This window comes from Trachemys scripta, chromosome 7 (genome assembly GCF_013100865.1).
Source record: "Trachemys scripta elegans isolate TJP31775 chromosome 7, CAS_Tse_1.0, whole genome shotgun sequence".
Lineage (NCBI taxonomy): Eukaryota > Metazoa > Chordata > Testudines > Emydidae > Trachemys > Trachemys scripta.
In genome coordinates, this window is record NC_048304.1 from 72,637,914 (window position 1) to 72,662,286 (window position 24,373).

Below are 24,373 nucleotides of genomic sequence, written 5' to 3' on the forward strand. Positions count from 1 at the left end.
CTGAACACACTAAAACTCTGGAAAAGTTTGAATCCACAGTGGAGCTGAAAATTGGGCTTAAAGGCCATCTCAAGTTTTAACAGTTTAATAAAGGAGTGACATGTTTTTCCACAACTCCTTTGTTGAGGAAGCAGAGACAAGCCGACTATGAAAAACTGAAATTAAATTGGTGCCAAAGTATCTTCAATGTTGACAATGCTAAGTTTCTGCAGCAAGTAACTTGAATCTTCTTCCTACCCATCTCTGATTTACATTGTTTACATTCAAGTAAGTTATGTATATTTTCCAGTATGGTTATAGGAAGGATCATACCTGTCTGGATTTATTACTATAACTAGGTCTATATCGTCTGAACAGACTTTGAGTTCCTTTGGAGCTGGGGAGAAATTAAACATTTTCATTTCTACAGATTCAGAATTGTTGTGTAACGTGAAAACAGAATTTAGCCACAAATTGTCTGAATCCCAAGGGAGTTTAAGGATCAACAATGAACTGTAACTTTCCAGAAAGCTACTGGAAGGATTAACATATACATTAGAGGAGTTTAATAGAGATGTAACATTTTTACATCTTCAAAGAGCAAAGCTGACTTTTCAGTCTGAATAGCATCTATATAACTCAAAGAAAACAATATAATGAGAATGAATAAAAGTAACGTCTCTATGAGAGAGCACAGTATGTGTGTGTGTCTCCTTTAAATAGTCAGCAGTAACTCTGCCGCTCAGTCTGTCTTCCTATCTTTGCAAACTGCAGTGTCCTTACAGATCTAAAAATGATATACACAAAAATCAAAGGCGTATAGAAGTTATACAGCTAAATACAACACATTAAGCAGCTGTGATTTTAGTCCTGAAACTATACAGAAAAAAACTCATGGTTCTCGATTCCAAGATTAAAAGCTAGTCAGCTATTTAAATTAGAATCCTTAATTCTATAGAATCTTTTGAAAGTGAAGTATGTACCTAGGGTCTCTGACAGGATTGTACTCGGGGAGCTAGCCCACACTGCCAGGGCTACACTGCCATTTTTAGCATGCTAGCTTGATCAAAGCTAGTGATGTATGTCTAACCAAGCTGGAAATTACACTTCCAGCTCCAGTACTCTACTCTGTCAGTGCACAGACCTGTATGACTAGCACTGGCTCAATTTCAATAGATTTGGAAATTTGATTTGCCTCAGATAAGTACCCAAACCTTAGGATGTTTATTTAAAGCAATTTTGCTATTTTAGTCTACAAAATGTAATTGGAAATCTCATGAGAAAAACGTTTTTCATGAGATTTCCAGTATTTCTGCCTCCTGGCCAGATCTAGAAATATCAAAGCTTTAGGAGTTGGGAGTTGTCTCCCTTTTCCTTTGACTTCTCAACAGTAGAAAGAATTATTGTTGTCTCTCAAGCTATTGATAAATATTTAGCCACACTTTTTTTTAATAAATAGGCACTGGGTATACATTTTCTAACTCAAAAATAATCAACAAGTAAAAAAATCAATCAGGAAATTGAAAGTTTACCAACAGCAGCACTACAAGCAATAATTCAGCCTGTCTTACACTAACATTTACTAAATAGAAAAAACTAGTTTTTTTTCCTTTTTTCAGTTGCTTTTTAAGAGTTTTCATGAGCAAGGGTGAGTAATAGTGTTGTAAACAAAATAAAGATTTTTTTTTAATGGTCTGAAAGCAATTTAAAATGCTGTTACCTAATAATATTCAGTATTCATATAGTGCTTTTCGGCTTCAAGCACTATATTAAATACTTCTCACAACAACTCAGGGGCCCAATGCCCTCCAAACAAGAAATGAGTAAATTACATCAACTTTCCATTGTTACACCCTTGGGAACTAGGTAAAGTATAATCCCATGTGAAGATGACATTCTGCTGCAAGTGCTCACATATCTGTTTCTAATGATGCATTTTGTTTTTCCTGTTGGAAAAAGTATCTGTAAACTGAGACAAGTGACAGAACTGAAAGATTCATTTTAGGATTAAATGGGTTGTGACATGAGTATACATATCCTATTAAGAGGGTTTTATTGTTATTTTAAAGTCTCATTAAAAACTTACAGTCAAACAGGAATAAAAAGGGGCTTATTTCAGGTATTCTCCAAATGCCCATTTTGCATTTGGGCCCAGTCTTATCATAGAATATCAGGGTTGGAAGGGACCTCAAGAGGTCATTTAGTCCAACCCCCTGCTCAAAGCAGGGCCAATTCCCAACTAAATCATCCCAGCCAGAGCTTTGTCAAGCCGGGCCTTAAAAACCTCCAAGGAAGGAGACTCCACCACCTCCCTAGGTAACCCATTCCAGTGTTTCACCAGCCTCCTAGTGAAATAGTTTTTCCTAATATCCAACCTGGACCTCCCCCACTGCAACTTGAGACCATTGCTCCTTGTTCTGTCATCTGCCACCACTGAGAACAGCCGAGCTCCATCCTCTTTGGAACCCCCCTTCAGGTAGTTGAAGGCTGCTATCAAATCCCCCCTCATTCTTCTCTTCTGGAGACTAAGAAGACTTCTTACATTCTTCCAGCTCAATAAAAGTTTTGGTTATATAAGAAATGCAAGAGCATTGCCTGCTATTAATTAAGACTCAAGTAAGCTACAGTAAAGGCTACAGCTACTGCATTTGTAAGTGAACTCTGGAGATCCAGCGGCATGTACTGGCTCTTTGCAAGGTTACTGTTGCATTCACAGCACTTCCCTGTCTTTTGCTTTTTGTTTTTTGCCCCTTTTTGCTCCCCAAAAAATACCCATTGTTCTAAGTAATAGAATATCCTTGCATGGCTTGATTCTCCACTGCCTAGCACCTTGTATAGTCATTTGCACCTGGGCCAAATGTGTGCATTTTATACCCCCTTGGCACAGGTGCAAATGACCCTACAAAAATGTAATGCAGTGGGGAATCAAGACTGCAGAGCATTCCCTTATGTTTCATATACCAACCCCTATTCAATAACATTGACCTGTTTATTTGAGGCAGCTAGTAACTTGGTAATGCAGCAAGAGGATTTGACCAGTTTAGAAACTGATTGTACCTTATTTTAGAAGTCACCCTGCCTCCTGCCAGACTGGGAAGACTGTGATTCATGAGAGCCTTTGATGTTAATATGCTTAATTTTTTTAAGTTGGTAAAGAGGAAAGAAGTTGGAGGGTCCTTTTTGGAGAGGGTTATCCTACAACAATCTAAGACGGGCACAGGACCCACGGAAAGGGCAACCTAAAGTTTGTGTTAGCCAGCAGCACCTCTAGCTTTACCTCTTTTTGCTGTAAGCATGTTTGCTATCTTATAGGAACAGGGCTATAATTGGTGAAGAACTGCCACTAGCAATCATAAAATAGACCCAAAGTGGTCATGTAGCCTGCTTGTTAAACTTCAACTTTTGGTAGCCTTTAAGCAGAAAGAACTGACTTCTTGAAACATTAGAGACATAACACAAAGTCTCCAGTTAGATTTTTTAATTCACTATTTCAAGGCAATATATAATCTACAATTTGACCCTAAAGTTTTGAGTGGGCCGGAGACAACATGAGACACTATGTCTGAGAAATCTAGGTAATTACCTGGTGGCTGCAGCGTGACTCTCTTGTTAGCACCCTAAAATTAGAATGTTAATCTCAGATTGGCACCCCATTCTCTGTCACTCAGGTCTTGCTAAACAGTGATCTGATTATGGCCACTTATGTAGTATTTGTTTTCATATAATCCTTCTAGCACCATAAATGCTAAATATACTGTGCAGTTTAAATATAATGTTAACACCCAAGTGACTCTTGTTAACTGTGTTGGAACAGTCATAATAATCATTTAAGAAAACCACAAGTGATTTCCAGACTTTTTATTTGGAAAAATGGCATTTATATTGTTTCGTTTAATGAACAAACAGGCTCCAGCAGGCAGTGCTGAATATTTTAAGAACTTTATGGGCCCCCTAGGACTTCCTAACTGTTATTATGTGGCACACTATAGAGACCTGGATCTTCTTGTGACAGTGGGGAGAGAAATCAAAGCTTCCTGCTCAAACAGGACAAGCCCCTACCATTTGAACTATGATCAAAGTCTCCATTATATGTTAGCAATTTGGGGCCCATGACACACATAACCTTGACGATTCCATGTGGAAGGGACCGTGTATTGGGACAGACACTAGTAAATCCATTACAATAGTCTCACTATAAAATAACCTTAACAGAATGTCACCCCCTTGGTTGAATGGGTGAAAGATCTGCTTGGATCGGCTTAAGAATAAAATGGGGTGTGTATGCAGAGTTAGGACCCTTCTCCCTTTGGGCACTTTGTTGCCCACTAGTCAACCCAGGGCCGGCTCCAGGCACCAGTTTAACAGGCAGGTGCTTGGGGAGGCCAAGGGAGAGGGGCGGCACCTGCGGCAATTCGGGGGCGGCAGGTCCCTCACTCCCTCTAAGAGCAAAGGACCTGCTGCTGAACTGCCGCCGCCGCCGATCGCGGCTTTTATTTATTTATTTTTCCAATTGCCGCCACCGATCACGATTTATTTATTTTTTTGGCTTGGGGTGGCAGAAATGTTGGAGCTGGCCCTGAGTCAGCCAGGGAGAAATGGGAACTAATTCACTCTTTGTTCACCATCAGCATTAATTTTTATAATTGCCTGGGTTTTTTTGACCTTCTTGCTCCATTTCAGCTGAACCCTCCCCTCCGAGTTATATAGTATAGAAACTTTTTTTTTAGGCATGCTGTGGGTCTGACCTGGTTTAGGGATCTTTACCCGTGGGGCCAAACTGGCTGCCTCCTGGTAGGTTTTTTCACCTTCCTCAAAGCATCATGGAGACACAGTTAGGTTAAATAGGAATAGGACTTAGACATTTAATATTTGGAATTTGTGTAAATGTTAGTGCATTACAACTTGTGGCCAGCATCCAGTGGTCCTGTCAAGGCTGGATCCCCACTTTGAACTTTAGGGTACAAATGTAGGGGCCTGCATGAAAACTTCTAAGCTTAACTACCAGCTTAGCTCTGGTTCCGCTGCCACCATTTCAATTTTTCCCTCCCTGGGAAGCCTTGAAAAACCTTCACCAATTCCCTGGTGAATACAGATCCAAACCCCTTGGATTTTAAAACAAGGAGAAATTAACCAATCCCCCTCCTTCCTCCCACCAACTCCTGGTGAATACAGTTCCAACCCCCCTGGGATCTACAACAGGGAGAAATTAACCATCCCCCCTCCTTCCTCCCACCAACTTCTGGTGAATCAAGATCCAAACCCCTTGGATCTTAAAACAAGGAAAAATCAATCAGGTTCTAAAAAGAAAGCTTTTAATTAAAGAAAAAAAGGTAAAAATCATCTCTGTAAAATCAGTATGGAAATTAACCTTACAGGGTAATCAAACTTAAAGAGCTCAGAGGACTCCCCTCTAGTCTCAGGTTCAAAGTACAGCAAACAAAGATAAACACTCTAGTAAAAGGTACATTTACAAGTTGAGAAAACAAAGGAAAACTAACACGCCTTGCCTGGTTATTTACTTATAAGTTTGAAATAGGAGAGACCTGTTTAGAAAGATGTGGAGAACCTGGATTGATGTCTGGTCCCTCTCAGTCCCGAGAACGAACACACTCCCAAAACAAAGAACACAAACAAAAGCCTCCCCCCCCCCCCCCCAAGATTTGAAAGTATCTTGTCCCCTTATTGGTCCTTTAGGTCAGATGCCAGCCAGGTTACCTGAGCTTCTTAACCCTTTACAGGGAAAAGGATTTTGGAGTCTCTGGCCAGGAGGGATTTTACAGTACTGTACACAGGACAGCTATTACCCTTCCCTTTATAGTTATGACAGGTCCAAAGGGGCCTGCACCCAGAAATAAAAGAGACCTGGGATTTTGCTGGTGGACCTCGAGACTGTGGGGAAAAGGCACATCTGCAGACTGAGGTCCCTCTTTGGTATCTTCTGTCCCCTTCACACAGGGGAGGGTAAGAGGATTCAGCAGAGCAAGCTGAATTTGAGGGTAGACAGTGGAAAGTCTACCCTGAGTTATGGGCTATATGCTGAGAGCCCTATAAACCCCACAGTGGACCCACTTAAATGCCTGGTATGGTGCAGTGAAGATAACACTGGGGTGCTCCATTGGATAAAGTTGTGGCCTGCTGCTTTAATCCATTCCCATGTCTGTCCTTATTCACTTGCATATCCTGATCAAAGTGCTGTAACAAATTGGGATTGGTCATCCTGTTTCTTTATATTTTCTGCACTAGTAAATGAATACAAAATTGAACATGTAACACATATCAAAGTCTCTGTATGAATTGAACTCCCACTAGCTTAGTCAGGGCAGCTCTTTGTATGCTCCTTGATTCCTTTACAAGGAAGGCTGACACACCACTTAAACCAATGGTTCTCAACCAGGGATACATATACCTCTCAGGATACATAGAGGTCTTCCGGGGGTACATCAACTCATCTAGATATTTGCCTAGTTTTACAACAAGCTACATAAAAAGCACTAGTGAAGTCAGTACAAACTAAAATTTCATACAGACAATGACTTGTTTATACAGCTCTATATACTATATCAGTGTTTCTCAACCTGTGATTTATTTTATAATTATATGGTAACAATGAGAAGGCAATTTTTCAGTAATAGTGCGCTATGACACTTTTGTATTTTTATGTCTGATTTTGTAAGCAAGTAGTTAAGTGAGGTAAAACTTGGAGTACGCAAGACACATCAGCCTCCTGAAAGGGGTACAGTAGTCTGAAAAGGCTGAGAACCACTGACAAACTACAGAAATAACATCACTAGTTCATTAAGAGTAACTACACTGCAGAGACAAATTTCAAACACAGAAATTACTTTAGTGAAGAAACTGAAATTAAATTCCGTACTTGACTATCACTTCAAGGGAAACTTACGTTTCCAACATTAAAATACTAGTGTCATGGAAGGATTGTCTGAGCACAAAGATAGCTATGAATTAGCAAATCAGTGTTAAAACTCAGGCCTTGAGCTGAGCATAACCATACTCAAGAGATTAATCTTGCCCCATTTCTCCAAAATCCATGGTATTCAGTCAGATTTGCAACTGAGGATGCATTCCAGTGTTATTAAGTCTGTGTGTTTCAACTATACCTCAATCCACGTTCACTCTTTCCTGTGTTCTCTGCTGTTGCACCAACAGCTGTGCAGTCAATTATCCAGACATCCTGACCAACTGGAATATGAGTTTTCAGCATTTTTGTGCCTGTTCTGAGGGGACAACAACAAAGGGACTCAAAGAATTTGACTCAGAATTATGTAAATAAAAATCAGGAGCAACATTCATGAAATGTATAGGTTTGTCTTGAATGCTTAGTACTGAACTTACAAGGCTGCAAGTTCGGCTGCATCTTATTTTGCTTTTTGTGGGCATTGTGTAGACATAAATAAGCTATCCTTGACAAACCTAGCTTTTATACCCCACAGAGAGGATTACCTCCAAACACTTGCCCAGAAATGGGAAGAGAAAGGAGATTGTGCAAAGACTGCAAATTAAAGTACATTTGATTGTGTTTGCCTGCCCATTTTATTTTAGCTTGTTGGGAACAATTCTACTGCTGTCTAAGGCTGGGCAAAAAATGAGTAACAAATCTGATAACTGTCAGTTCACTGATGACTGTAGTCTCGAATATATTAATTATTCAAACAAAACCATTTGCTAAATAATTTCTGATAGTAATTCTTAGCGTGTCACTCAGTCACAAGGAGTTTCTTCCAAATTTTCAATACTGGGAATTTGACCCATTTCCATTAGACACATAAGTTACAGTATCTGTTTCAGTTCCCTGATTGGATGAGCAAGACTGTTAATATTGGACTACCCGTGTAAAGAAGAATTTGAAATTCACCTATAAAAACTGCTTTAAAACTTGCTGTTTCCACAAACATTTTTGCCAGTAAACTAATTCACTAGAACATTAGTGGAACACAAATACAAGAAGGCAAATGTAGCACTTGTTTCAAAAGTCAAACAAATATTCACAGACAGATGTTTGCAGGATTCGCTTAATTCTCATGCTGCAGGCTTTATTAATCAAAGGAAATTATCATTTGTAATGGATAACTCTTCACTATGGCCTTGATGCATGTGAATAATCCCATTTATTTCAAGGTCTTGGTGCCCTATGATCCTGTTTGCCTTTTTCTGTATTTAATTCCAAGCCCTTCAGGGAGCAAACGAAGCAGATACTCCATCTATAGCTATTTTCCTCCACCCTGTTTTGGTCTTGTCTATTTAGATTGTTAGCTCTTTGAGGCAGGGATTGTCTCTTATTTGTTTTTACAATGCCTAGCACAATGGGACCCTGTTCTCGGTTAGCCTCTAGGCACTACCATAATAAAACAAAACAAAGAAGGTACCAAGTGGATTTCTTTCACAACAAGCTAGATTTTACTTACACTGGTATGAATTGGGAGTAACCCCACTGGCTTCACTAGAATGAACACTGCAACAGCTCAAACTGGAACATATCTTTGTGTCACCTCTTTGCTTAATGACATATTTCCAAAGTGCTGATTTATGAAGAACTTCAGATTCAGTTCATTTTAAACCAGGTTAACTGAGCACTGAGCAAACAGTATTCTACTTCTGTCTTACCATTTGGAACATATAAATCATAAAGATTATAAATAATTGAGAATTAGCTTCTCAACCAGAGAAGTTCCTTTTACTGCTCTTTACTACACAGATGAAGTGTAAGTCCACAGAAACATATTGCACTTATCACACTGAAGACTGCTATAACTATATTAAAATACATTCCTAGTATTATGTTTCCATGTAAGCCATTCTGAGAGTTGCCACAGAGATGTTATGCAATTGTGAATGGGAGGGGAACTAGGGCTGGGTGAGGATATGCATCAGAAAACCTCTCTATTAAGATTATCATACATACAACTGAAATTTTTTGAGAACCCCAGTCTAGATATTTCAGCCACAAAGTCCTTGTAAAATAAATAAATGAACAAATAAAACACTAGAACTGCAGTTCCAAATTATCAGTAGAATTAGGTTGGTTATACAAGTAAACCAAAAAGCTCAGCTCCTCATGATGTACACAGTATCAGAGGAGTAGCTGTGTTAGTCTGGATCTGTAAAAAGCAACAGAGGGTCCTGTGGCACCTTTAAGACTAACAGATGTATTGGAGCATAAGCTTTCGTGGGTGAATGCCTACTTTGTCGGATGCATGTAATAGACATTTCCAGGGGCAGGTATCAATAGCCTCTCAGGCTGCTTCTAGAACTTAATTGATCTGATAATAAACTTCTTTCAAGTTTCCTGAATAAGGAGCATGGGAGGAACATGAAGAAAACATTTTGACCATGGCAAGATACCGAAAAGGAGGTAAGAAAATGACAGAGAGCAAAGATCAGGAAGAATCTCCAAGTCCATTTATTTATTAATTTATTCTGAGCATCCAAAGATGTACTGGACACTTCACAAAATGAGTAAAGACAGAATCCTTCCAGTGACTTCAATGGGCAATGAATCAAACCTTAAGGGTCTAATCCCACCCTCAATGTTTAAACCAACATCAAAACTCCACTTTACTTCAATGGGAACAGGATCAGACTTCTAACTCTCCTATTTAATGGCTGTTCCAAAAGTGCTGCTATGTTTAATCAATAACTATATCCATTTAGTATAGGGGTCTACAGCTATGGGATTCTCAAATACGCAATGCAGAGCAACTTTATCAATGTCATCATTGCTTACTCTCCTTATTATACATTATGACTTATAGCATGTTCTCAAATATATTGTGAGCCATTGTGATAGACAGTGAAAAAATACCATGTTCAATGGGGAATGTATTCCAGTGCTATCATTTATAAATGGTCAGAATCACTTGTATTATTACAATTTTGTGTTCACTGTGTGGTATTTCTTGAAAGCAAATGACTGGACATTGTTCCCTGAAATACTTGTCTTGTTGCTCAAAAACCCTGGAGCATCAGCTGTCTCATAGTAAATCTCTTATAAGTAGCAAACAATGTTAAAACGGGCATTTTAGAAAATGTAATAATCTAGGTTTCATTCAGTGTATTCCAGAGACACCTGGTTCTTACATTTACTTTCATTCTGTAGAATTTCTTAATATTCTTTTTAAACCATATTTATTGATCCTTTTCAAGAGATTAGCCAGTTAAGCAGCTATGCTCCAATTTCCTCAGGAAATACAGGTTAGTTTAATCTTCTTATACTCTTCAGTGACGCTATAGGGTCTGGCTACAGTTTTAAATACCACCTGATTCTAAACAGGTTCAAGAGGTTCAGAAATTTTGCTCTAAATTTTGAAGACTAACCTTGTGTATTTTGATCCTAAAGTTCAAGTTTCTATAAGTTGCATCCATGACATCAGGGGACACTTCATCTAAGACAAGAAAAAACAAAAAAACCTTGGACTAATCCCAGGAAATAGCCTAATTTTATTATGTGCTTAGGGACACTCTCAATAAGGCTAACAGTCTTTCAGCTGCTGTGAGACCTTTATAAACCTGCAAAGTTCATGCTGTGTGTGTGTGTGTGTATTATATATATAAGACACACAAACTCTATATATTACATGCTTACCATGTGCAGCTCTAAATAGAGAAATAAAGAGTAATGTGTAGAACCTTTCTGAGTTTCCACCACCAAAAAAATGTATGTGACTTAATTTCCTTTGCAATAATTTACTGGGATTTTAGCTAATGTTCTTCCTTTCCCACCAATCTGGCCAGGTCTTCTCTCTTCTTGCATCTCTGCACTAGCTGCTCTCTTCTTCTGCATTAAGTTAAAATTTCTCTATGACTCTTACCCAGCCTATCTCTGGCCTTTTCCCCTTTTACACCTCTTAGCTATGGTCTGACCAAGGTTCACTCCTGAGCACTTCTTTGTTCTCCTTTGCCCATTCCCAACTTTACATTCCTTTCTGCCAATGTTCCTGCTGGTATTGTCTATACTTGGAACACCCACCGAAATAATGTACATTAAACTGCCTCCCTCTCCACTTTCAAAATCACCTATAAGCCTGCCTATTCCCTGGAGTTCTAATAGCACAATTCATTCTGTATTTGCATTATATTATATTCCCTGGTGATTTTAAATTGTAAACTCTTTGGGGAAAGGAATTGTTATTGGTTTTGCATAATTCACCTATTACCACAAACACTTAAGGAGCAATATAAATAATCCAAACTAATAACAAGTTGTGTGCAATTAAAAGCTTTTCTCCCTTGCAACCCAAATTCTCATTCTGCTTGATCCCGCAGTGAAATCACAACAGCCAACCAGTTGCACAAACATGGCTATATCACATTACAAATTCAGACCATATCTTCACTGCAGAGGCAAAACGGAGGAAAGTGGCAAGGGAAAGTGAATCCCTTGTGTCAATAAACCACACACTACCTCTAGGCTTTTATACTCAGGAATTGCAAAACTCCACAGATAGCATGTATCTGATATAGTAGCAATGACCTCTGCCATCAACTAAGGAGTAGCCTTTATGGGCTCTAAAGGAATTCTCACCCAGTCCTCTTTAGCTGGAAGGATTGAGCTGCCATGTGAGGATCTAAAGGCTTGAAGCTTTACCTCCCATCCTGTTTCAAAACTCTAAGCCTCTCCCTCCCTCAAGCCAATGACACAAACATTTCCCACTGATAAAGCTAATATTCTCATTTCCCTAAGTGAAGCAAAGATGTGCTGTGTCTTGAGTCTCATATACAGGAGACCTGGAAATAACTAGAGTAAGATAATCCCAGCTGCTTCTTTTAAAACTGAAATGTTATGAGAGAAGCAATTTTTTCACCAGCTTTCTCCCATCCCTTCCCAAACCAGGAAGAGGGGCTGAAATGAAATCACATATTGGGTTTTTTTAACAAAAATATTTTAAAACAAACAATTGTTCTTAAGTGTTAAAGGAAAACATAACTGACAACATAATTTCTCTCTATCTAGAAACTTAGCCCACTGGAGGGCCTAAGCATTCTACCTTGTGCTTCACCTCAGCCCCTGTCAGCAAGAGGTCAGGACTAGGCATAGGACCCAGATCTGGTTGGGCTGAACACTACAACCAGACCAGCAGCAATACCATGCTTTGAAATGCAGGTCCCACCATTTCCTCTCCTTCCCCAAAAGCACCACAGCCCAGATTTCCTTCCCTTTGGTCAGAGAACATCAACATCATATACTAGAAGGAACTGTCTCAAGAGCAACGTGGAGTGTTCCCATCCTTGCTACTCAGGGAAGAAAAGATGCACATTTTAACACGATGCTCTGTGTGTGAATTACAAGGGACACGATTGACTCCAACCTATTCATAAAGAGTGAAATTCACCCCTGAATAAAGGACCCACCAAGAGCTTTTTATGTTACTAAATTAGAATGGGGTGCAGAGTCTAATGATTAATGCACAAGTCTGGGAGATGGATCCAGCCCTATTGCCACTGTCTTGGTGTGTGATTTTGAGGAAGTAATTGAACTTCTCTGTGCTTCATTTTCCCCATCTGGAAACAGCTGCACAACACCATTACCTCTCACAGGTGTTATGAGGTTTAACTCAATATTTGTAAAGCATCTGAGACCCATGTATGTAAGGTACTGCAGAAATATTATTATATGCTCTCTCCATAGGAAGTGCATGCACATGTTTCCACATTCTACTTCCACTGGTGTCATCATTTTATTAAGCACAACTTGCTGAGCACCGTTAACCACATGTGCCAAAAGAACGAGAACCCTTTACCTTCACCACTGTGCCAAATATTGGAGCTGCTGAGGGAGAGCTGTGATCAGCATTTTTTTGGTTGCTGTTGTTTCTAAAGGTTGCTCCTAATTCCAGCAGATAAATTCACTCAATGATTTAAAGTAAAGAAAGGAAGTCACACATGTGCAGACACCCAAGTTCCCTCAGCGCTTATTTACTGCTCTGGAAAGCAACCACTAGAAGACTGTGTCAGTCTTCATAACCCTAATCTACTACCCCACACTGGAATGCATACAGGGAATCGTTCAACAATTACAACCCATATTCAATGTAGACCAGACCCTGAAAGAAATCTTTCTTAAGCCACCTCTTCTGGCCTTCAAACAATTTCCCAACCTCCCCTAGTTCATCATCGGAAGCAAGCTCCCACAAATCAGAACACACCAACTCAAAGTGGCACCAGAAACTGCCAAAACAACAAAACTGCAGACATAATTCCACTGTTATGATGATCAATACCCCTTCAACACACCTTTCAAGATCTACACATGCCAATCACAATATGTTGTGTACCTCATCCAGTGCACTAAATGCCCCAATAGCAAATATGTGGGTAAAACCAGATAGACAATCACTACACTCTCGAATAAACTCACACACACACAAAAATGATAAATGACCAAATCCTTTTCACAAAACAATCACTCCATATCTGACCTCTCAGTCCTCATCCTTAAAGGAACTTGCACAACATCTTCAAACGACAATTTATATTATATTATATTATATTATATTATATTAATTAAAGTATATCATTATATTATATCATTATATAATATATTATATTCATATTAAAGTTATATTCATAACTTTGTTAAACACTAAAAATCATGGATTTAATAAAAGTACTGGATTTGTGGCTTATTACAACAATCTGTAACTCACTAACTTCCCCACTTTTTTATTCCTATGACTGAAGAAGTGTCAACGGGCCACTTCACCTTGAAGTCTCTCATAGAATGTGTTAACTACTTATACTAAACAATCTGTTCCACCTTGTTTTTAGTTGTGACATTCTGAATAAGTTTCCTAGACCTGAGACAGAGCTCTGTGTAGCTGGAAAGCTTGTCTCTTTCACCAGCAGAAGTTGGTCCAATAAAAGATATTAACTTGTCTCGCTAATATCCCAGAACCAACACAACTACAACAACACTGCAGTCACCTGTAACAATGAGAGGAAAACATCCAGCATTGGCGTTTCATCTAACCACACCTAGCCCAGAGAAAACAAGTCCTTGCAACTGCCCTTCTGTCTCGAGTTGTCTAAAATGTTCATTTATATGTACAAAATCCCCTAGGGATTGTCTTCTTTTCCACCAGGAGTGAAGTCATTTCTCCCTATTCCTTGGGCTCTTTCATCTGCAAAATTCTGGCTAGCAAATGCTGAGCAGTGCTGTGAGAAAGATTACTAAATTCCTTGCTGACAGGACAGAACTCCTTTGTCCTGACAATTCATAGCTCCATCTAACGGACAGCTGCCTATCTCCATTTATTGAAATTGTTTTGGGATATGAATGTTTAATCTACACTGTGTATTAAAAGCAATGTCCACTAAAGCAGCTTATGTGATTTTTAATCTAGTTTTAGTTTGTGGAAAGACATTCTGAAGAAAATTATACAGTGAACTGTGGCAAAAACTCCAGTGAAAGGGAATCCAAATTATGTGTCCTAGCCATAATACGTAAAAGTCTCTGCAGTGACAGATGGATTCCTGGCACATTCATTAGTGTTTAAAAACTGCACCAACAATTGAGCTTTTCTACAGGCCACTTGAATAGCAGTGTACACATGCTTTGTGACCAGATATCTCAGACAACTCCTGAATACTTAGCATTTTACAAAATTCGTTTGATTGACTGAACCAGAAAATACAGGCCCTCAAATGAATTCTCCAACTGACCTCTGTTCATGGGGGAGAAAGGGATATGTTTAATTACAGGAAAACACAGCCATATAGCTAATTCCCCCATGATTTTTGTGTAGTGGTATGATCACAGTGAAATAGAATAAAGCTGGGCAGGTGGGGTCTGGACACTGAAAAACAGTTTCCAAAGCCCATCCAAAAATGCTAAGTCTGGATCTAATCAATAGGCCTCACTGCTTTTATATTCTCTCTAATTACATAGCAGAGCTCCCTTTACACCTCAGTTTCCCCATCTGTAAAATGGGGATAACAATGCTTACCTTCTTTATAAAGCACTTTGATATCAATTGATTCTTATAGGTAAATAGTAGAAGGGGTAATATATATATATGCACACATGTTAACATGTATTCCCTTTCTGAGGGCCATATCATACTTCTCCTGCATGGATGGGTCTGAGATGTCACACAAAGAAGAAAGGTAGCAAGCTACAGTATCACCCCCTGACATATTCACTCAGCCCACATTGTGCTAGAGCATTACCAAAAAAGCTGAGTTAAAAGGCAAAAACTATGAAAATCCTAACAGTAACCACTGGATTTAGTGGATATTAACCAATGCATGTTACTGTATTAACCTTCTAATGGATTTCCTAGACCCTTTTGGCCAAAACCTGCATCTCTGCTTTTCCTCCATCCAATGAAAAAGAAGGGAACACATGATCCTATGTATCTACAATACATACCTCATGGTTCATTCATGATCCCTATTTTGGGCATTGTTATTGATTTTAAAATGTAATCAATAAAATATGTAAATACCATTAAAATTAGTATTCTCTAAGCAGCCAATTAGTGACCCAAAACATAAATACATAAAAATAGGACAGCATGGAATCAATTAAAATTGACTTCATCATTCATAATAATAGTTGCCTTTTGTTTTTGTAGAAAGACACAGTTGGTGTGACTCTGAGTGAAATGTCAGCTGTCATCATCCTGTCACAACAGGGTAAAAACAAACCACCTTTGGATAATCTCATCCTGGAAATAATCATTTTCGCTCAGCCTGACAGACAATGTCAATTTGAGGAGAAGGAGGAAATGGATTGCTCATGATAGGGGAGGTCTGACTCGTTATGAAAGCTGGACTCACCCATCAGGGACCACAACTAGTCCCAAAGCAGGAGCATACTACCCCTTAGAACACCAATGCCATTCTCAGCATTTTGAAATGCACCATTTTGATGGCATGCCAGAGCCTGACCACATATTTGCAACTTTCAAAATTAGTAAAGAAAATGCTATGATCCATTTAAACACTTTGACATAAAACAGGCAATGGACTTCTGGGTGATTATCACCCATCTCAGAGATACCAAGAAATAGATCACCTGAGAAGTAACGGATTTATTAGATAAGGGAAATGCGGTGGACCTAATATACCTGGATTTCAGTAAAGCGTTTGATACTGTACCCCATGAGGAATTATTGGTTAAACTGAAAAACATGGGGATCGATATGAAAATCCAGAGGTGGATAAGGAATTGGTTAATGGGGAGAATGCAGCGGGTCGTATTAAAGGGTGAACTGTCAGGTTGGAGGGAGGTTACTAGTGGAGTGCCTCAAGGTTCGGTTTTGGGACCTATTTTATTTAATCTATTTATAACTGACCTCGGAACCGATTGCAGGAGTGGGCTGATAAAGTTTGCGGATGATACGAAGGTGGGAGGCGTTGTAAATTCGGAGGAGGATAGGGATATCCTGCAGGGAGACTTGAATGAGCTTGTGAATTGGAGTATCAGAAATAGGATGAAATTTAATAGTAAAAAGTGTAAGGTGATGCATTTGGGGATGACTAATAAAAATTTTAGTTACAAGATGGGGACGCATTGGTTAGAAGTAACGGAAGAGGAGAAGGACCTAGGGGTCCTCGTAGACCACAGGATGACTATGAGTCGACAATGCGACGTGGCGGTGAAAAAAGCCAATGCTGTCTTGGGATGCATTAGGCGAGGTATATCTAGTAGGGATAAGGAGGTCCTGCTTCCGTTGTACAAGGCGCTGGTGAGACCTCACTTGGAGTACTGTGTGCAGTTCTGGTCTCCCATGTTTAAAAAAGATGAACTCAAACTGGAACGGGTGCAGAGAAGGGCCACTAGGATGATCAGAGGAATGGAAAACCTGTCGTATGAAAAGAGACTAGAGGAGCTTGGGTTGTTTAGTCTGACAAAGCGAAGGCTGAGGGGGGATATGATTGCTATCTTTAAATATATTAGAGGGATTAATACGAGGGAGGGAGAAGAATTATTCCAGCTTAGTACTAATGTGGATACGAGAACGAATGGATATAAACTGGCCGTGGGGAAGTTCAGGCTTGAAATTAGACGAAGGTTTCTGACCGTCAGAGGGGTGAAATATTGGAACGGCCTTCCGAGGGAAACGGTGGGGGCGACGGACCTGTCTGGTTTTAAGATTAAGTTAGATAAATTTATGGAGGGAATGGTTTAATGGTAAAACATAGTAGTCAAGGAAAACCAAGCAATGGTAGGTAAATTGTATAATGGCTGACAGGGGTCAGGCTGGAGACTCTTGCCTATATGCTCGGGGTCTTACTGATCGCCATATTTGGGGTCGGGAAGGAATTTTCCTCCAGGGCAGATTGGCTGAGCCTCTGGAGGTTTTTCGCCTTCCTCCGCAGCATGGGGCAGGGATCTCTAGCAGGAGGGTTTCTGCCGATTGAAGTCACCTAAAACAGGATTGGGGACTTCAACAGCAGAGTCCAGGGAAGGGGTAGGGACGGTTTTATGGCCTGCAGCATGCAGGGGGTCAGACCAGATGATCATAATGGTCCCTTCTGACCTTAAAGTCTATGAGTCTATGAGTAAGTGCAATAATCTCTCAGCAATACAAGACCTATCATGGCGTATCACTGCTATGAATGGCATTGATACATATGTATAGACTTGTACCTTCAAAGGGCATTTAAAATAGATATGACATGGACTCTGACAGCCAGTCTGCCCGTTTCACACTCTTTATTGTAATGATAGTACTCACTGCAGGAAGCAAGCCTCACCAGGCTGCATCCAGTAGCCTGCCCTTGGCCAATAATACCCAAATAGCACTTTCAAATGCTTTCCCTTTATTTCCCCAACTTTGCAACTGGTGGCCCTAGGACACATAATCCAAAAACTATCATTACAAAGTCCTAGCAAAGAATCAATTACTAGAGATTGTAAATGAACGTGTGACATTGAAGTGTTCTTTAGGCCCAGTCCAGCTGTCCAACAATAGCGTGATGGGGGAGGAAAAACTTGGATGTGGGCCTTCGATCCTTGGCTGGCAGATAGTGCTGAGAAGGTAGAATGCTTAGCCTCTTGGGAGGAGGGAGCATTTTATGTATCTTTGTAGTAACCATTCTCTCCGTCCCAAGATTGCTCTGATGATCTCTAAAGAGAGCCACCTCCAAGCCATCCGTGACTGCAGGGCTGGCCTTTTTTGTTTATTTATTTTATTTTTCCTCCTGGATCTTGAGTTACAGGAAAGTATACTGGACAGTTCCAGAAGACTTTATTTAGCATGCTCTCGGTTCTTATACAAAGTGAGATTTGACTAAGTGAACACTGAGAAAGGACTGGATTATCCTTCAGGATTTATCCAGAGGATCCTTGACATTTAAGGTGGGGGCCTAGAGGACTCACATCCACAGAAAATGTTCATTGTCAAAAGGCCAGAGGTAGCTAGTTTTCTCAGACTCTGGTCAGAGGACAATTAAAATGTTTAAAAATGAATTAATTATCAATATATTTTCTTTTTGGACCAATGGACCATGTTAGGAGTGTTAGTGATGATAATGTAGGATTCAAGCTTGTATATTCGCCTGAGGTAGAATTTGGGGTCTTGTTTGCCCGTTTGATTTTTGATACACTTATATCCTTACTAATGTGTGTGAATGAAGAACAAAGACATTGGGTGTGGCTTCTCCCTAGCCAGATGGGTTTGTTAGTATAATGGAAACAGATAAGAACAGCTAAAGTGTTACTGGGTATGGTGGGAGTATAATATACGAGTGCACACTTAAAGACTGCTTCGACTCTATCTCAAGGCAAGGTCAAGCAAACAATTGGGAGGGCAAGGAGATTCGGGGGGGGGGGAGGGGATAAGAAACACTAAGGCCAAAGAAATGCCTGTCCCTGATCGAAATGCAACCTCACTCCTTACCCCTCACATAGGATACAAAAGAGGTGGGATGAAACCCCCAGACTCATGACCCCCCAAAATGGAATATGACCATAAATTGTAAGAGATCAAGGGTGTGCACTACAGGTATATCTATGCCTGCTAAGGAGGGGGGTGGATGGGCCATTGGTAAACAAGGCTCTGTGGCATAAGAGCTATGGATATGCTTTCTTGAAACTAACCCCAATAAACATGGCATTGCCTGCACTTCGGACTTCCAGTCTTCTGCTTTCTGTCTGCATGACAAGAACCATGGGAGGAGGTGAAGGGAAAGCCCTCTAACAGACCATTTCTTTCAACAGTTTCTGGCTCTCTCCTTTTTCAGCAATCTAGTCACACCTCAGTTTCTGCCTTCTTTTAGGCTTTGAGGACCTAGTTATATATAATCAAGTCCAAGGTTCAATGCTCTGTCACTCAACACTGATTTATATAGTCAGCATTACAGCAAGACACCTGACTGCATCTTAATCTACTCTAAGCAGCCGAGGCAGAGCAGATGTTGTTTGTTTTGTGTTCTTGTATAAATACTGAGGATTTCAGTGAGGACCTAAGTCCTGGCTAGTCTACTGACAAGTTGGCAGCAAATAAAGGTAACTACTGATGATATCATACAACACTCTGACCATACTTCACCACCATGCTTGCTCTTAATAGAAACAAACTGTGTTAAAGAGGAATTTACAACTATATCTCACTAAAGATCTTAAATTAGTTTAAACCTCAGGCAGTGTTTATAGTATATTTTACTCATATTAAACAAGGACAGACTTCCAGTTCATCTGCAGTAAAGTCAAAATGCTGAATGTGTGACATCACAATAGACAAAATGATAATACCTTATGACATCATAAACACATGGTTATGTCTTCACTAAAGGATCGAGTAGAAGATGATCCTGTCCTAGGAAGGAGGAAACCTTTATGAAAAAGATATTTTCAATAATAGCAATGGGAATACAGAAAAATACTTCCCACACCTAACCCTGCAGTCCTTTCTCTGGCAGAATGGAATTCCTATGTGAGAAAAAATTACATGATTGGACCTAATGTTTTAATCAAACAAAATACACAAAAATACCAGAATTTCAAAAGGAATTTATTTTTGTCATTTAAAAAATGCTGTTCCTTTTTTTTTTTTTTTTTAGCATTTCAAATGATTTTATGCTACCATTTATCATTACCATAGCATCTAGTGAGAATGCTTAACATTATAGGAATAACTAATTGGTGCAACCATACAACTCCAACCACAATCACAAGTCTTAGAGGTGTTAAGTTAAACAGTTCTATGGTTAAGTCCAGAATTTTATGTCAGGATAGATCAGGTGAGGAAAATATCTACAAACCAAGTAAGTGTATGTATAATAACAGCAGTGTCACTAATAGAGAGGAGCATGAACTGCAAAATATGCATTCAAATATCAAACATCCAACAAATTCAGGGGTGCCCAGAGGGTTTTGGTTTATTCAATAACAGAAGTAGAGCCAACTGTGAAATTAGGATCAAGATCACTAAACTCACCCAGCCACAAACATGGGGTGTGGCATTGGATCTGAGATTTTGGTCCAGGCCCGTTGCCTTTCAAGACATGTAAATGTCCAAATTATATCAATCAGAAAGGCATCAGATAGTTTATGCCAATGAAAAGAAACCAGCATCTCTTCAGCAATCCAAATCAAAGAAATAAAATATACTTTCATTACAAATCACTTATTTACCTTCAATGCATTTATCTTCAATTACAATAAAATGGGCTTGTAGTAAACAGAAGGAGCCTGATTCTCCACTGCCTTGAACCTTCTATAGTAAGTGCAAAGTGAGTGTGAAATACTATCAAATCAGAATACTCCATTCACGTAGCAATTTATAATCACAATACACTCATTTTACACTCATGTAAATGACTACACCCGGTGTAAGGCAGTAGAGAATCAGACTCAGGATGTTCAGAAGAAAACCAGCAGGATTTCCCCCCACAATGAGTAATACATTTGCACCCCCTGCTGGGGGAAAACTCATGAGTAAAAACCCAAGAGTATCCTATCCACACCTAATGCCTCTTTCCTTTCTAACCTGTACATCTAACTATCAGATTCGTATTTTATTTCAAACATTCTGACTAAAAGATATCATTTTAAATAAATCAGTTGTAACTAAACTTGCAATTGCCCTTAGTTTCTATTGATGAACAGTTTATTCAGTAGACTAACACATAATGAAGAGAAACAACATTTAAAACCCTTATTTTCTGAAATGATCACGTTCTTGTAAGGTCAACAAAACTGTATTCTTGCTCTTTACAATGGGTGCTTAAGCTATTTTAACATGCAAAGTGAGCGTGAAATATACTAAACTAAATTTTAATATACAGTTAAAATCATGTACCGAGGGAACAAATAGCACTGATCCATTGGGCTGCACCTGTTTGACAGAGTCAATTCACTTTGACAGCTTTCTGTAGGAGAGGTCCAAAGCTTAATTCCATAAACTTAATTCTTTCCTTTTAGAGCAATAGCAAATCATTGACTGCTGATTTTTTTATTATTTTATTTATAAAGATAATATACAGTATCAGATGAATTGGTTGTGTTATGGAAAATACATTAAAAAAGAAACCTATTAATGGAAGCAGATTATTGACGCATGCAGCTCTATATTTGATTGATCCTGTTTAGTTAGTAAAAGGTATCAAAAAATCATTAAAAGAGTAGCTCTGTTGTTATATTTTCAAACCAGAAGGTGGCATTAAATTGCCACAAATCAGTTATATACTCTCTTTAATGCGCTGTCGACTACGAAGTAGTATTGAAAAGTCACTGGTGCTTTGAACAGTGTGAGATCTGGAAATTAGACTGTCATTTGAAAAGGAGCAATAAAATTAGCTAATGACTGATGGTTGGACTGAAAAAAAAGATGTCTGCATCTTCCCTCAAGTCCACCTCCCTTTCATAGATGCCTCCAGCCATAGAATCATAGGACTGGAAGGGACCTCGAGAGGTCATCTAGTCCAGTCCACTGCATTCAAGGCAAGACTAAGTATTATCTAGACCAGGGGTTGGCAATGTTTGGCACGTGGCTCGCCAGGGTAAGCACCCTAGCGGGCCGGGCCAGTTTATTTATCTGCTGACGCGACATCCCTCGCCTGCGCCGCTTCCCGCTGCCCCCATTGGCCCGGGACAGTGAACTGCGGCCAGTGGGGGCCACGATCGGCCGAACCTGCCGCGTCACCAGGTAAATAAACTGGCCCGACCCGCTAGGGTGCTTACCCTGGCAAGCCGCGTGCCAAACGTTCCCGACCCCTGATCTAGACCATCCCTGACAGGTATTTGTCTAACCTGCTCTTAAAAATCTCCAGTGATGGAGTTTCCACAACCTCCCTAGGCAATTTATTCCAGTGCTTAACCACCCTGACAGCTAGGAAGTTTTTCCTAATGCCCAATCTAAACCACCATTGCTGCAATTTAATCCCATGTTTGCCTTGACATTCCAGGGACGATGTCTCAATTTACTGCACTCTCAGACCCATTCCATATCACAATTTAGAAGTTAAATACCTGATGGTGGGTATTGCTTTCATCTACAGCTACACAGCTGCTTTCTGCACACTTCACACCCCTTCAGGATGGTGAGGAACCACTGGGCACCTTGTAAACTTATTCCAGTCTGCACCTGGATCCAACAAACAGAGCCATGTCAGCAGCAGCAGATGCTACACCACAGTATGATACACCTAAAAGAAACGAGTTATTTGGAAATGCTGAATGCTAAGCAGAGGCAACAACTGTCAGGCGTGCAGGATTACATTCATAGCGGATGTAAAGGTTTTGTAATAATGTATGTGTAAATATCCATGAATATTTTTAAAAGGTTTTTAAGTTTTCTTCAATTTTTAAAGAATAGGATGAAATCCTGGCTGCATTGAAGTCAGTGGCAAAAATCCCTTCGACTTCAAAGAGGCCAGGATTTCACCCTTAGCTTGTGCACCACTATATTGTAGTTATATGTGGAACAGCAACATGGCGGCCCGGTGACCCAGGGTAATTACTGTGGGATATTTCTCTGTGCCTTCCATCCTGACATACATAGCCCTGAATTATACTGTCCAGGATCATGCAGTGGGAGGGTACAGTGTAGGAAAGTTTGCATTTCTGCTGCCTTTGCTCCACCTGTTCTGGTGATCAAGACAGGCCTTTGTTTGCAAGGCTGTCAATCTGGCACCTCTCACCAGTATTAGTTTAATTTAAAAGAGAAAGATTATTTGTGTCAGATTTTCTCTTCTAACCCCCTTTAACCAGGCAATGTATAAATCGGCCATTAATTATTGCTTCTGAATGGGTCTACAATCTGCCAAACATTCTGCAACTCAGCATTGTTAAAGATGTACATTGCACTACACAAGATGGTTAAATAACATTTAATGCTAACTTTTAAAATTATTTAACCTCTTTTAGGTTTATAAGGAAAAGAAATAGATCAGCAATGCATGTTTTCACGGTCAGCACTTTGGGATGACTTTTTAAATGACGTTTTACACAGATGAGCTCTCCTAAGAAATATGAAATAAGTTTTGTTTTTTAATGCCAGTTGAGTGGTTTAGAGACCACATACATGGGATATCAGGATCTGGGTGTACGCTGTTGGTGCATGAGTGGCCTACGAGCTTGTCTGGTGGCTGCAATGGCAGTTTGGGGTAGTGGCGAGCATAGATCCAGGAGTCAGTCAGGTACTGGGCTCAGGGCAAAGACAAAGTCAAGAAGCCAAACCAATGGTCGGGACCAGAGTCAGGATCGGGAGCAGGGCAGGGATTAAAGACTAGACAGGAGCAGACAGGGATTAAAACTGGAACAAGGGCTGGAGGTAGGACCAGGGCAAACACAGCTGCAGGTGTGGTACATGTTGAGCAGCCACTGTACTGCTGCCTCTCCAAGGCTCATGTAGCAGACTGCAGGCCCTCTGCTCAATCAGGAAGCACAGCCATTGGAGAAGGCTCACTGGGCTGCCAAGAAACCAGGCTGGGAGCCAGTTGTGCTTCTGACACTGGGCTCTGAGGTTAGCAGGTTCCGAGACCAACCAACCACCATTTCCAATCAGGCCCTGGTGACCACCTCTGGCCAACTGAGAGTTTATTTGATTTAAGTGTGGTTGTACCCATATTGATGCTATGATACTAGCAAGATAAGGTGGAGGAGGTAATTTTTTTTTTTGGACCAACTTCTGTTGGTGAAAGAGACAAGCTTTCAAGCGACAGAGAGCTCTTCTTCAGTATAGCTTGAACGTTTGTCTCTTTCACCAACAGAAGCTGGTCCAATAAAAGGTGTATTTGGTGACAGTTTGTGGTCCTATTTTAATTCAAGTTAATTAATTGCCAATTAACTAAGACTTGATCTAAAGTAAGCCACCACTATTTGTGTTCCAAACATCTGTAGAGTGTCTAGGCTAGCATTTACTATCAGGTGAGTGGTAGTAGCTAGCAATCTAACTCAAGTTCAGCCAAGACCCCAAACTTTAGTGTA